The 15,064-nt window shown below is 45.1% G+C and overlaps 1 pseudogene; it reads left to right on the forward strand.

Moving 5' to 3' along the window:
• The window catches only part of LOC138077647 (antigen WC1.1-like), a 54,641-nt pseudogene extending 40,090 nt beyond the window's left edge, over positions 1 to 14,551 (forward strand).
• The last annotated feature ends 513 nt before the right edge of the window (positions 14,552 to 15,064 follow it).

Consider the following 15,064-nt stretch of genomic DNA (forward strand, 5'->3'; position numbering starts at 1 on the left):
ACTGACATCAGCCTTCTATTCCACAAACTTTCTCGCAGTTTCCACACACATAATCTTCCACATAAATTTTAAAATCAAATAGAAAACAAAAAAGAAGTCATAATTTGTCTCAGAAGAGTCTATCCTTATGTATATAAGACTATTGATTATTCAGTGTATATTTGAGCATTTAACATGTATCAGGGTACTATAAAACAGCATATAACAAATATTTCTTTCATGTTCTGCCTAATTTGTAATCTTATGGGGTTAATATAGCAACTGAAAAGTGTTGACTGAAAATGCTTTAATTAGAATGTGTTGCCTATGAACGAACTCCCAACGAGACCAGACTAGGCGTTCTAACCTGTGTCTCTCTGGGGAGATGAAAATGATAAATAATAAAAGGCAAGCAGACCATCTTCTCTCTTACCATTCACTCTTCTAAAAGTGGTCAAGCTGATCCTTCAAGTCTTTAATTTCTTTTAGGTCTTTTCTGTTTTTTTTTTTTTTTTTTTCTGTTTTCTTTAGTAGATTTTTGTTTTTTTACAATATTGTTTCTGAACCTTCAAAGTTCACATATTTATATAATCAGAATCCTTTACCAGAAAGAATTTCACCATGTACATAATTTATCATGAGCATACTTCGAAACCAGACAAGTGTGTTAAAGAAAGTGTTTTATGTTGTGGGTTTCTTTTTTATTTGGATTACCTTCCTCTACCCAACGTGTGGTCCCTGAAGTTCAAACCATGATCATGAGTTTTTCCTTTGGTCTCTCTCTCATTTTCATACCCCATCCACTCCCCATGTAACCGACCACACACCCTACCTCACTCCACTCCTACAGAAGGTCTTCCCTTTCAGAATTTCCTTTCCACCCACTTGTGGTTCTTAAGATTGTTTTCTCTTGTCGGCAGTGGGAGAAATGGGAAAGGTGGCAGGGTGAAGTGGTTGATGGGAGAAGCACAAGGGATAAAATGTGTCAAAAACTTGTTGGACAAATATTTCCCCCAAGTATTCTATCTTTCATCCATATTGAGGCTTTTGTAATTTGAAAATTTCTGAATTATGTATGGCTTATTTGCTCTCTGGGCTTCCCTCATAGCTCAGTTGGCAAAGAATCCACCTCCAGTGCAGGAGACCCCAGTTAGACCCCGGGATTGGGAAGATCCACTGGAGAAGGGATAGGCTATCCACTCCAGTATTCTTGGGATTCTCTTGTAGCTCAGTTGGTAAAGAATCTGCCTGCAATGCGGGATACCTGGGTTCGATCCCTGGGTTGGGAAGATCCCCTGGAGAAGGGAAAGGCTACCCACTCCAGTATTGTGACCTGGAGAATTCCATGGACTGTATAGTCCATGGGGTCGCAGAGAGTCAGACATGACTGAGTGACCTTCACTTCACTTCACTATTTGCCCTCTGCTCTCTTCCTCTTCCTCTCGTTCTTTACAGCATAGCAGCTATTTCTCAGGAATCCAAATAGGAAAGGAAGAAACAGTTAGCATATAGACAGGATTAAAATACTTTAACTTATCTTCACTTTTTAGCATTTCCTAAAGTTCGCATGTCTAGTATGAAGTAATCAAAAACCTCAGCTGTTTTGCCTGCTCCCACTGAGAACTCACTCTCTCCCAGGTTCTTTGATAAATTCTAAGCTTTCAAGAAAGATGGCTATGACCAGCCCCTTCTTCTATGACTCTGAGCTTTCTTTCTATCCAAACTGATCTCTGGATAACTTTCCAAAATCAGGTCACCTAAGAAATTCTCGGAATTTTTCACCATGAAAAATTATGAGAAGTGTGTGAAAACTTATAATGTCTGGCTTTCCTCCTGTTAGCCAGAAGTCTGTCTACTGTCAGCGAGCACTCACAGATCCAGCCCGCATGATTTTCCTTATCTTCAGTGACTTGAGTATCGGTTCCTGAGAGAAAACTGGCCAGTATTCTGGCCTCAGAAACCTCAGGATGGCCTTCTAACCTTGCGTGGCTCTTAGTCCTGCAACCTTTGCGGCCCATGGATCTACTTCACTCTGGGTTAGTTCAGCTCTGAACCTGAGTCTGGTGCCCACTACAGAGCAGTATCCTTGGGCTCTGTAGTTTTCAGGCTTCTAGATGAGGAATTCACATTACCAATTAACCTCAAAATGCATGTTTTTGGAAATCAGCCATTTCAAACTGACCCTGAAAATCCTTCAGGGTTTCTTTTCAGAAACTTGCTCATGAAAATACTTGCTCATGAAATTCTGAGAATAAGTGTCCAATTCTCTCTCCAGGCGCTACTCCTGAAAAAGAAAAATTTTCACATTATTGCCTGTGACATTGTTTCCATCTGCCAAACCAGGACTATGGGCACTCACTGGATTTCTTGTTGTTTTCTTAGGATTTGTGCGTCTGGTTGGAGACAATGGACCCTGCTCAGGACGGGTAGAAGTACGTTCTGGAGAAGCCTGGACCCCAGTGTCTGATGGGAACTTCACACTCCGCACTGCCCAGGTCATCTGTGCAGAGCTGGGGTGCGGCAAGGCTGTGTCTGTTCTGGGACACGAGCTCTTCAGAGAGTCTGATGGCCGGGTCTGGGCTGAAGAGTTCAGGTGTGAGGGGGAGGAACGTAAGCTCTGGTGGTGCCCCAGAGTGCCCTGTCCAGGGGGCACTTGTCACCACAGTGGAGCTGCTCAGGTTATTTGTTCAGGTGAGATGCAGGTCAGGACTAACCTCCCTGCACACTTTGTTCAGGTGAGAAATCATGAGATTTTACTGAATTTCTGTCTTCTTCTACCAGTGTACTCAGAAGTCCGACTCATGACGAATGGCTCCTCTCAGTGTGAGGGGCAGGTAGAGATAAACATTTCTGGACGATGGAGAGCTCTCTGTGCCTCCCACTGGAGTCTGGCCAATGCCAATGTTGTCTGTCGTCAGCTCGGCTGTGGAGTCGCCATCTCCACCCCCGGAGGACCACACTTGGTGGAGAGAGGTGACCAGATCTCAACAGCCCGATTTCACTGCTCGGGGGCTGAGTCCTTCCTGTGGAGTTGCCCTGTGACTGCCTTGGGTGGTCCTGACTGTTCCTATGACAACACAGCCTCTGTGATCTGTTCAGGTAAGAGAGAGAGAAGGGCTATTGGCACTTAGGATGCTCCTGGAGTGAAATGTCCTGAAGAGCAGAAAGTGAGGGAAAACTGGCTTTGGAAGATATTTCATGATCAAATATGGTGCTTCTCATTGTTCACTCATTTTTCAGATTAGGGCAAGAAGGATGAAGAGGAATAATGTATTTTAAAGCAACATTGTTATTGACATATGATCATAGAAAACAACATATAAGGAATATGTGTAGACTTCAGTCATGTACCCAGAGCAGCAAAGAGAACATTCCCAGCACCAAGAGTCACTGTTGCCTCCAATAACTGTGGCCTCCCTCCTCTCCAGGGAAAACTGCTTATCTAACTTCTACTATCACAGAGTGTTTCATCAGTTTTTGAACTTTATATAAAATCATGCAGTGTGTTTTCTTTTGTGTGTGCCTTCTTCGACTCAACATTATGTTTAGGATTCACTCATGATGTTGTTTATAGCAGTACTTTATTCATTTTTATTACTGTAGAATATTGCTTTCATTGATAACATGGCCATTGATCCATTCAACTGATGTTAGAGATTTGAGTTGTTTCCTGCTCTTGACTATTATAAATATGATGCTAGAATGTAGCATGACAATGACTTTGGGCGCAAATATATGTTACTTATTTTATGAGTTTAACATTGGGTCTTTCCTTTTCATTTTCCTAATGGTACAGTATCCTTTGATGAAGCAAGTTTTTAACTTGAAGGAAATATTAATATAACTTACCAACTTTTCCCTGTATATTTAATACTTCTTATATCCCTTTGAAAAGAACTTTCCCTACTCCAAGATCATGAAAATATTCTCTTAGAGTATCTTACAAAAGTTTCTTTTTCTCTTGCATGTAATTGTACGTTCCTTCTGGGATTGATATCTGTGTAAGATAGATAAGTCATGTTTCACATGGACATCCAATTCACTCAGAATCTTCTTCTGAAAAGACATTTTTCCCCACTGCAGTGCTACCTTTATCTTAAGCAGAAGAGCACATATGTCTGAGTCCTTTTTAATACTCTGTATTCTGTTCCACCATATCATTTGTCTATCTTTGCACCAATACTGCATTTTCTTAATTACTATAACTTTATAATAAGTCTAGATAATTTTAATTTACAGGGGTTACTTTATATTAACTCCTTTAACTTTGTCCCTTTTCTTACCGACTGTGTTGGTCATTCTTGGTGTTTTTTTTTTTTTTTAATCACTGAGGATAGTCTTTTATTTTATTTTATTTTATTTTTGTGTGTAATATATGAGTTTTATTTTTTTAACTTTTTATATTTTACTTTATTTTATTTTACAATACTGCATTGGTTTTGCCATACATTAACATTCTTGGTGTTTTGTATTTTGTCTAAATTTTGGAATCTGCTTGTTATTTTTCACATTCCCTAAAAAATTAGTGTAAGGGTATTTTGATTAAGATTAGATTTAATCTACACAGAAATTTGAGAATGACTGACTGACAATTTTGGTTCTCTCAATTCATTGACATAATTTTTATTGTTGTTTAGTCACAAAGTTGTGTCCAGCTGGTTTGAGACCCATGGACTGCAGTCTGCCAGGCTCCTTTGTCCATGGGATTTCCCAGGCAAGAATACTGGAGTGGGTTGCCATGCCCTCCTCCAGGGCTTCTTCCTGACCCAGATATTGAACCCACTTCTGCACTGGCAGGCAGATTCTTTACTACTGAGCCATCTGGGAAGCCAGTGACATAATACATCCCTCCATCCAGCTAGGTCTTGAATTTCTCTCAGAAGTTTTGTCCACCTTCTACATTTTTCCTAAGCATTTTATTTTTTTATGTTATTAGTATTTCTTTTATGGAAGATGTCCTAGGAATGAATTGTCTCTGACTTGTTTTCACCGTTTAACATTTTTAAAAAAATTTTTGGATGTAATTTTAGACTCACTGAAATGCTAGAAGAATCATATAAACATTTTCAGTTGACCCTTAACTGGAATCCTTCAATGCTAGTTTTTGGTTCATTCTGTCTCATTTCTCTCTGAACATATAAAATCTTTCTGGATTAGGTTGCTGTCATGATGTCCCTTTACCACTGAAATACTATGGGGGAATTTCCTTATGTAACCACAGGTTCAGTCAAGTTCTCAGCTGATTGCAGCCCCAGATGATATCTAAGTGCAAGCAGTGAAAGACCTCAAGACAGAACTGTTGAGTCTTTCCCAAATTGCTGACTCAGGAAGTCTCAAGCAAAATGAAGTATATATTTTCTCCTCCAGTGGTTAAATTTTGGGGGGAAATTTGTTACACAGCACTCTAACCAGGACACTTACCATGTGACCTGCAGTTAGGTTGGTGCAAAAGTGTGGTTTTCGCATTGTTGAATTTTTTTTTACATTTGATATTGGAATGTATTCTTAAATAAATGTGGTTATGTTACACATCATTTAATGTGCATTTCTTGCTTTTTATTTTGCTAATGGTTTATTACTTGCTGCTTATTTTATATGTATTTTACACTATAGACATGATGTTAGACACAAAGCAATTTCAAGTCATTTTCTTATTCGAGTTCAAAATGGGTCATAAAGCAGCAGAGGCAACTTGCAACATCAACAATGTATTTGGCCCAGGAACTGCTACTGAACATATAGTGCAGTGGCTGTTCAAGAAGTTTTGCAGGGCTTCCCTAGTGACTCTGGTAAAGAATCCGCCTGCCAATGCAGGAGACACAGGTTCAATCCCTAGTCCAGGAAGATGCCACGTGCTGCAGAGCAGCTAAGCCTGTGCACCACAAATATTGGGCCTGTGCTCTAGAGCCTGGGAACCACAACTACGGAAGCCCAGAAGCCCTAGAGCTTGTTCTGCATAACACAAGAACCACCACAATGAGAAGCCTGCACACTGTAACAAAGACTAGTTTCCACTCGCCACAACTAGAGAAAAGCCTGAGCAGCAGCAAAGACCCAGCAAAGCCAAAAACACATAATAAATAATTTTTAAAAAAAAAGAAGTTTTGCAGAGGAGATGAGAACCTTGAAGATGAGGAGTGCAATGGCCTGCCGTTGAAAGTTGACAACAACCAATTAGAGCAATCATCACAGCTGATCCTCTTACAATTACATGAGAAGCTGCCTAAGAACTGAATGTTGACCTTTCTACGGTCGTTTGGCTTTTGAAGCAAATGCCGAAAGGTGAAAAAACTTGATAGGTGGGTGCCTCATGAGCTGACTACAAATCAAAAAACTTGTCATTTTGAAGCATCATCTTCTCTTATTTTACACAACAATGAACCATTTCTCGATTGAATTGTGACCTGTGATGAAAAGTGGATTTTATACAACAATTGGTGATGACCAGCTCAGTGGTGGGACTGAGAAGAAGCTGCAAAGCACTTCCCACGGCCAAACTTGCTGCCAGTCTGATCCACTACAGCTTTCTGAATCCCAGTGAAACCATTACATCTGGGAAGTATGCTCAGCAAATCACTGAGATGCACTAGAAACTGCAACACCTGCAGTCGGCGTTGGTCAACAGAAAGGCGCCAGTTCTTCTCCATGGCAACACCTGGCCACACATCACACAACAACGCTTCAAAAGTTTAACGAGTTGGGCTATGAAGTTTTGCCTCATCTGCCATATTCACCTGACCTCTTGTCAACTCAATTCCACTTCTTCAAGCATCTCGACAACTTTTTGCAGAGAAAATGCTTCCACAACCAACAGGAGGCAGAAAAGGCTTTCCAAGAGTTCATCAAATCCCAAAGCACAGCTTTACACTATAGGAAAAAACAAACTAATTTCTCATTGGCAAAAATGTGTTGATTGTAATGGTTCCTAATTTGATTAATAAAGATATGTCCGAGCCTAATTATAATGATTTAAAATTCGTGGTCTGAAACCACAGTGATGTTTGCACCAACCTAATAGAATATTTGTCCTTGATATTCAGTTTTAGGAACTGCCTTATGCTGCTCTAACGTGCTTATACATTCATTCTTTAGTTCTTAAATTCAAATATTAAGTTTTTTAGCTCTTGAACTTTTCTTTTTTGTTAAAATTTCTCTGCCAAGAAACACATCTTGTCAATTAATCTTAAGAGCACTTTAATCAGGGATATTTAAATTCTCTGTCAGGTAACTCTAATAGTTGAATTTTGGGGGAAATTTTTGGGAATGTCTACTTTTTCCTTTTGGTTTTCCATTTGATCTCTTTTATATGAGCTTTTTTCTTCTTTTAGTGACAGACACAGAAGATAAAAACTTTTAGAAATCTTTCAGAAACTTTTAGAATCTTTCAGAAAAGATTTTGTTTTGCTTCTTCTATTTAGATATAGATTTAGGTATAGAACACACTATTTAACTCGTTCTCAGTGTAAAGCTTGGCTTAAACAAAAATTGCGGCACTGTCAGAAGCAGACCTCTCCGTGGAGAAACTGAACTCTATAATAACTTCACTGCTGTTACAGCTTTCATCTCAAACTCCATCACTAGGTTATTATTTAGTTTAATTCAGTTTCCTGTTCTTCAGCCCAACTAGACCCCTGATCATTGCTGTTTCTGCAGGAAACCAGACCCAGGTGCTGCCCCAGTGCAACGACTCCGTGTCTGAACCAGCAGGCTCTGCGGCCTCAGAGGAGAGCGCCCCCTACTGCTTAGGTGAGAGTCCCACAGAACAGAAGATGCTACTGCTGCTAAGTCACTTCAGTCGTGTCTGACTCTGTGCGACCCCATAGACGGCAGCCCACCAGACTCCCCAGTCCCTGGGATTCTCCAGTCAAGAACATCATCAACCCCTAAGGTCACCACCCCATTGTCTCATTTCTCTCTCCTCAGACAGCAGGCAGCTCCGCCTGGTGGATGGAGGAGGTCTCTGCGCTGGGAGAGTGGAGATCCTTGACCAGGGCTCCTGGGGCACCATCTGTGATGACGGCTGGGACCTGGACGATGCCCACGTGGTGTGCAGGCAGTTGGGCTGTGGACAAGCCCTCAATGCCACGAGGTCAGCTCACTTTGGGGCGGTATCAGGGCCCATCTGGCTGGACGACCTGAACTGCACAGGAAACGAGTCCCACGTGTGGAGATGCCCTTCCCGGGGCTGGGGGCGGCACGACTGCAGACACAAGGAGGACGCCGGGGTCATCTGCTCAGGTCAGCACTCCACACTGTCCACAGGCTGGGGGAGGGGTGGGGCCCTGGAGGACAGGGGTCTGAGCCCTGAGGGAGAGATGCTGAAACGACCAGAGATTGAGGCTTCCTCCCATGAAGCCTGTCTTTTCAGCAGACGTGAAGACCAGGTGCTTTCATTTCCTCCTGCAGCAGCTGAGAGTCTGGTCCTTTCTTCTCAGTAGTGTTTCCTGACAGAGCTGTTTCTTACAGTTAACACTTGAAAGCAGGGCTCACTCTGCAGTTATCTGTGGAAGTAACACCTGGAAATCCTGGGCTTCCCAGGTTGTGCTCGTGCTAAAGAACCTGCCTGCCATTGCAGGAGATGTAAGAGATGTGGGTTCAGTCCCTGGGTTAGGAAGATCCCCTGGAGAAGGGCATGACAACCCATTCCAGGATTCTCGCCTGAGAATCCCATGGACAGAGGAGCCTGGCATAGTGAAAACTCATATTTTCCCCTTACAGTTCTGTTTTCTAGGAGTCTGAAGAGAGTCTCCATAGGCCAACATCCCAGTGTCCACAGGGCTGCGTTCTTCCTGGAGTCTCTGGGCAGGACTCTTTCCCAGCTTTTTCTGGTTTCCTGTGTGGCCTCATTTCTTGGCTCAGAGCCCTCTTTATTCTTTTTCAACAACAGTGCCTCTTGCAACCGTTCTCCCTCACTCACATTTCCCTTTGACTGAAGCTGGGAAAGATGGCGCATTTCTCAGCATAGCGGGTTTAAAGATGTGTTAGGCTGGGCTCACATGATTAATCCACAATATTTGAGATTTATCACTCCATCCCAAGGTCCTGATTAATCACATCTGTAAAATCTCCTTTGAAATGTAAGGTAACTGTGACAGGTTCGGGGATTAGGCTGTGGACGTCTCTGGGGGTCCATTATTCTGTCAACCACCTCACTGTCCACATCACATTCCTTTCACATGTTCTTTTAGAAGTTTTGTCAGGACTCAGGATTCAGCTCCCATCACTGCAGCTGCCCCGTTTGGTCTTCCTCCTTGTTCATATCTACATTGTTGTGGTAGAAATAGATGTACAGACAACAATGGGAAAAGTCAGTGAAAGGGAGGCAAAAGTCAGTCTTGTCACCCAGTGGGCATCTCCTCCGCTGGATCAGGGGTGTATGGTCACTATTTCTGGGAGAGAGGAAAACCCAGAGCACTGAGTGGAATGCTCACTGTGTCCCATCTCCTCCCTTTCAATCTCAGAGTTCCTGGCCCTCAGGATGGTGAGTGAGGACCAGGAGTGTGCTGGGTGGCTGGAAGTTTTCTACAGCGGGACCTGGGGCAGTGTCTGCAGCAGCCCCATGGATGATGTCACCGTGTCCATCATCTGCAATCAGCTTGGCTGTGGGGACAGTGGAAGTCTCAACACCTCTGTTGGTCTCAGGGAAGGTTCTAGACCCCATTGGGTAGATGGAATCCAGTGCCAGAGAACTGACCACTCTCTCTGGCAGTGTCCTTCTGACCCTTGGAATTACAACTCATGCTCTCCCAAGGAGGAAGCCTATATCTCGTGTGCAGGTGACTTACTGTCTGCTTCTGTGTCACTCCCAACCGTGTAGGATGTCGTTAGTATGATTTCATATTTTCAAATCTAACTGATGGATTTTGGTTGAATCTACAAAATGTACATGTGTATTTATATTTGTTTCTGTGTCTGTTTGCTGTTGTTATGGTAAACAACTAATTAGATAAAGTAATTTCAGCTGCTGATAAGATACAGTGACCCTCTCAGCCAAGTAGATGATGAAGCTTCTGTGGTCTTGTCATTTGACTGTGACCAAAACCTTAGATACTCATGTTTGGGGACAAGACCTCCCCAAGCCATCCCTGATCCAGAGCTTCCCATCATTGCTTCTGCAGGAAGAAGACCCAAGAGCTGTCCAGCTGCTGCCCCCTGCACAGGTACGTCAGCCCCGCCCCTTCCCCATGGCTCCCAGAGGCTCCTTCCTCCCACCAGGGCAGTCACAGGAGGGGCTGCTGCTGCCTTTTCAGACAGAGAGAAGCTCCGGCTCAGGGGAGGAGACAGCGAGTGCTCAGGGCGGGTGGAGGTCTGGCACAGCGGCTCCTGGGGCACCGTGTGTGATGACTCCTGGAGCCTGGCAGAGGCCGAGGTGGTGTGTCAGCAGCTGGGCTGTGGCCAGGCCCTGGAAGCCGTGCAGGCCGCGACATTCGGCCCTGGAAATGGGAGCATCTGGCTGGACGAGGTGCAGTGCGGGGGCTGGGAGTCCTCCCTGTGGGACTGTGCTGCGGAGCCCTGGGGGCAGAGCAACTGCAAGCATGAGGAGGATGCTGGTGTGAGGTGCTCAGGTGAGTGAGGGGCTTGGGGTCCACCCTGGGCAGCACGGGGGCAGTGGGCTGGGCTGGGCATGGTGGGGAGTTTATGTTCAGACATCCTGTGTGCTGGGGCTCTGATCTAGGAAGAGGGAGCCAGGAAGACCAAACACTGATGTCGTGGACACTGAGGGGTGATTTCAGGCTCAAGAGTGATAAAAGGGCTGCCCTGCATTCTGGCCAATTCCCTTTACCCAAACTCCTGTTTTTCTCTTTAGGTGCAAGGACAACACTGCCCCCAACTACAGCAGGTACTGTGATCCATCTATGGTCAGGGGAGAATCCTAAGATTCTGGGGACCTGTTCTGTGGGCTCTCTGACAGCTCAGGAGAGGAAACAGTCTGAGGAGCCTCTGGCTGTTGGGGAGGAGCCAGGGCATTACGTTGGGGAACTCCCCTACCCTGGTTCCCGGGGTCAGAATGTTCTCATGCCCGGGGCCCAAATGGGTCTGGTTCCCATGTTGCAGAATTTAAGGTTCTCCCCCCTGCCCCTGGGTGTTGCTCCTCATCAGTGACGTGCAGGTCCCAGGAGTCTTTGATGCTCTGTCTCCTGAATCCAAGGAGAGGGGATGAGCCGGGTCCTCAGAGGCTGTTTTGGCAGGGCAGCTCAGTGTCAATCGCTGGCTCTGCTTTGGGGCAACACGCTAGAGTGAGGTTGGCTTGTCTGAGGAGGAGACCTGGAGAATCACTGTTAGTGTACTTGTATCTGAAACTGGGACACCATTGTTCAGAGCTTCTGGAAATTCTGGCACAGAGGGTTTCTCTGCCCAGGACCTTCTCCAACCCTCTTTCCTGTTCTCCTTAGGGACCAGACCAGCCTCGAATCCTCTCCCTGGCATCTTCTCCCTGCCTTGGGTCCTCTGCCTCATCCTGGGAGTCCTTCTCTTCCTGGTCCTCGTCATCCTGGTGACTCAGCTGCTCAGATGGAGAGCAGAGCGCAGAGGTGGGCTGCAGGGGGAACAGGGGACCAGGGAGAGTGTGTGGAGGCTGGAGATGGCACAGGTGTGAGGAGGGGAACCTGGGCCAAGTATCTGTTCTGAGTCTGCAGAACTTCATGTGCTCCATGCTGAGCTCTGAGTGCTGAGTAGACAGAGGCTTTTAGGACTGGTATATGAACTCTCATAAGTCATAGCCTCTCCTGTGAGATGAGACAGAATTGGGTCTGAGCTGTATTCAGGGCCAGATGAGGGGGGAAGGTGCCAACAGGTGCACTGGGTGGGAAGTTATCCTGAGGTCCTGACAAGCCCTCTGTGAGCACTGGGGAGATAAAGGGTGTGTCTGCTGGATCGGGGTATCTGGGATGGCACCTCTGACCTACTGAGGGATCTCTCAGCCTGCTGGACCAGGGTGTCTGGGGCAGCATCTCTGACCTGCTGGGGCATCTCTCAGCCTTTTCCAGCTATGAAGATGCTCTTGCTGGAGCTGTGTATGAAGAACTTGATTACCTTGTGACACAGAAGGAGGGTCTTCTGGACACTCCAGGTGGGTGTCTCTGCCTGCCCTCCTGGGACGTCTGGTTGTCACCTCTCATTGGCCGTGTTCATCTTCTCAGCATCCGCAGCCCCCACGCATGCCCCAGATTCACAGAGGCAGCTCCTCCAAAGTGGTAGGATGGCCTCTCAGAGCGCTGTGAGCCCCCAGCCCCCATCTACACTGCGTGAGCCAGGCCTGTTCTTTCTCAACCTTAACACTGTTCCCTTGGGTGTGGGGAGGGTCATTCTGTACATTGTGTGATGTTTGTCTCCACATTAGGCTTCCTGTCAGATGGTGAGGACAATGAGGACTCCAGATCCGCTCCAGGTAGTAGAGATGGACCTGCCTCAGCTGGGTGTTGGGGAGGAGAGTTTCCGTCATAGAGATGAGAGGCAAGGGAAACAGTTTTCCTTTGATGGAGCAGTAGCATCCATTGTCGAGATGGGGTCCATCCTCCCTCTTCTCTGGCTGTTCGGTCATGTCTCACATTTGGAGCTGGGCTCTCTGTGTCCAGAATCATAACAGAAACACATTGTTTCTAAAGATAACATCTGGAAAGCACAATTTGTCAAAATGCTTTAGTAATGCTTAATGATATGAGAGTTCCTTTGAGAAAGATGTGTAAAATCATGTTTTGGCTTATGAACACTTCAAACTGAAACATAGTCTTAGAGGAAAAAAAAAATCTTTTGAAACAAGGTGCCTCTATTTAGCAGCTCAGAAACTCTGGGTCAGAAGGGATCTTAGGTATTTCCCCGATGAACCCACTTACCGTGATTTCATCTGACCCCTGCTCTGCCCCAGAAGCCCCAGATCAGAGGACTGATGCCCCTGGTGAGGGTTATGATGATGCTGAAGAGGTACCAGTGCCTGGGGCTCCTCCTGCCTCTCAGGTGAGAGAAGAGGAAGTGCCCCCAGAGAAGAAAGATGGGATGAGGTCTCAGACAGGTGAGTGGGATCAGCTCCTCTCCTGCAGTCTTCAGTCTCTGTCTTGGAAATGGTGAATTTGAGCTCCTCCATGCCCAGCCTCTCTAGAATTTCAAAACATCAGTAATCTCATGAATTTGATGGGCTTCCCTGGTGTCTCAGATGGTAAAGAATATGCCTGCAATGCAGGAGACCCAGATTTGATCCCTCCTGGTTGGGAAGATCTCTTGGAGAAGGGAATGGCAACCCACTCCAGTATTCTTGCATGGAGAATCCCATAGACAGAGGAGTCTTGCAGGCTGTACTCCATAGGGTCACAAAGAGTTGGACATGACAGTCTCAACCATATACTATCTTTAATGCTATCACACTCCTTGGCAGTGAGGAATCATTCTCCTTTTGGCATTTATGTCTCCACACTGCAACACAAATTTTCACTTTATATGTGATATGCTTGCACTAAGATTTACAGATTAGGGCATTTCCTGACAATCCAGTGGTTAGGACTCTGCACTTTCACTGCTAGGACTCGAGTTCAATCCCTGGTCAAGCAACTAAGATCCCACAAGCATTGTTCAGTGGCCAAAAGGAAAAGAAAACTTGATTATTTGAGCATATTTATGAAATCCACAAATAGAACAAGTGTTTTGATAACTCTTTGGTGCTGTCTTATACATGAAAGGTAGTCGGAGATTTTTAAAAATGTACTGCGGTATTGAATTTGTGAAGTATTCTGATAATTTAAGATGAGCTCTGTTTATATGTCAGCACTAATGTACAAAATCTATGATATGCAGTGGCCTTAATATTAAGCCATGTTGCTAGTTCATAGACCAGAGTTTGTGGTCAGCTAAAGTCTAATTTGCTCCAGACTTCTCAGTAGCCAAGAGAAGACACTCATTCTCTAGAAAAGAGCATTTCTCCATCTGAGGGCCTGTGTGGTCCCTGGGAAGGGGCGTCCTGTGCTTGCACCTTGATACTATTTGTGGACATTTGGGAACAGGAGTTAACTAAGAGCAGAGCTGGTTTGTGAGTGAGGAACTCATATTTCCCTGTGTCCACTCTCCCTCTCATGGTGATTTCACGTCTGTCAGTTGTGAGAGGAGAACATTAAACTCGTTGGTATGTTGTTACCGTTCTTGGGCATCTCCCTGCTGATTGTGTAGCCTGGAGGCAGGTCTTCCCAGAGCTCCTGTGTGAGCACAGGTCTCCTGTGATGCAGGGTTTCCACATGCACTGAGGCCCCAGAGACCACATGAACCGGATCTGAGAGGACAGCCGGGATCCATCCTCACTGTAACTGATGTGAAACAGCCTGAACCTCCTTGCCCACACCTGGGTCCCAGGGGTGCTTTGTTATCACCACTTAATTGACTCACTTCCACAACACGGTCTGGTCCCCTTTGTCTCAGTTCTAATCATACTTTTCTTTACTATTTCAGGCTCTTCTCTATTCGTCTTTGGAGAGGAAGCTGATCCTGGGGAAGGAGAAGAGAGCCCATGGCTGCTCCAGGGGGACAAAGGGGACCCTGGGTATGATGACATTGATGTGCCCCAGGAACATCCACAGTGACTTTCCCATGATGTCGTATTAAATATGAGATGAAGCCTCAGATATTCTAATTGCCTGTATTTCAATGCAGTAATGCTGACCTACTGTAATTGTGTTATATGGACATTGTTCAAAATGAAATATTCTGAATAAAGTAACTTTTTTCCTGTGTTGCTAATTTAGCAAGTTCCACATCAAATGCTTTTAAAGGATTGGTCTGGTTCTCAAACACCATTTTGCTCAAAGGAAAATAAGATGTACTGCCTTCTTTTCTCACCTCCTTCAAAGGCTAATGAGGCCATGAGTTTGCCCAGAATCACAAACGCTCCAGGTCACTCTTACTTAGAAAAAGCATCTAAACTTGGTCCACATTCACACTCTCCTTCCTAGCAAGATGAACTTGTCGATCAGAAGATATAGTCAGAACCTGATAGAGTTATTTTATTTGGTGGGAATGCTTAGGACTTCAAGCCCTGGAGATTGCATCTCAGCAGCTCTGAGAAAACTGCTCCAAGGAGGCAGGAGGGGAAGTCAGCCTATATACA

Source organism: Capricornis sumatraensis, chromosome 4 (genome assembly GCF_032405125.1).
Source record: "Capricornis sumatraensis isolate serow.1 chromosome 4, serow.2, whole genome shotgun sequence".
Taxonomy (NCBI): Eukaryota; Metazoa; Chordata; class Mammalia; order Artiodactyla; family Bovidae; genus Capricornis; species Capricornis sumatraensis.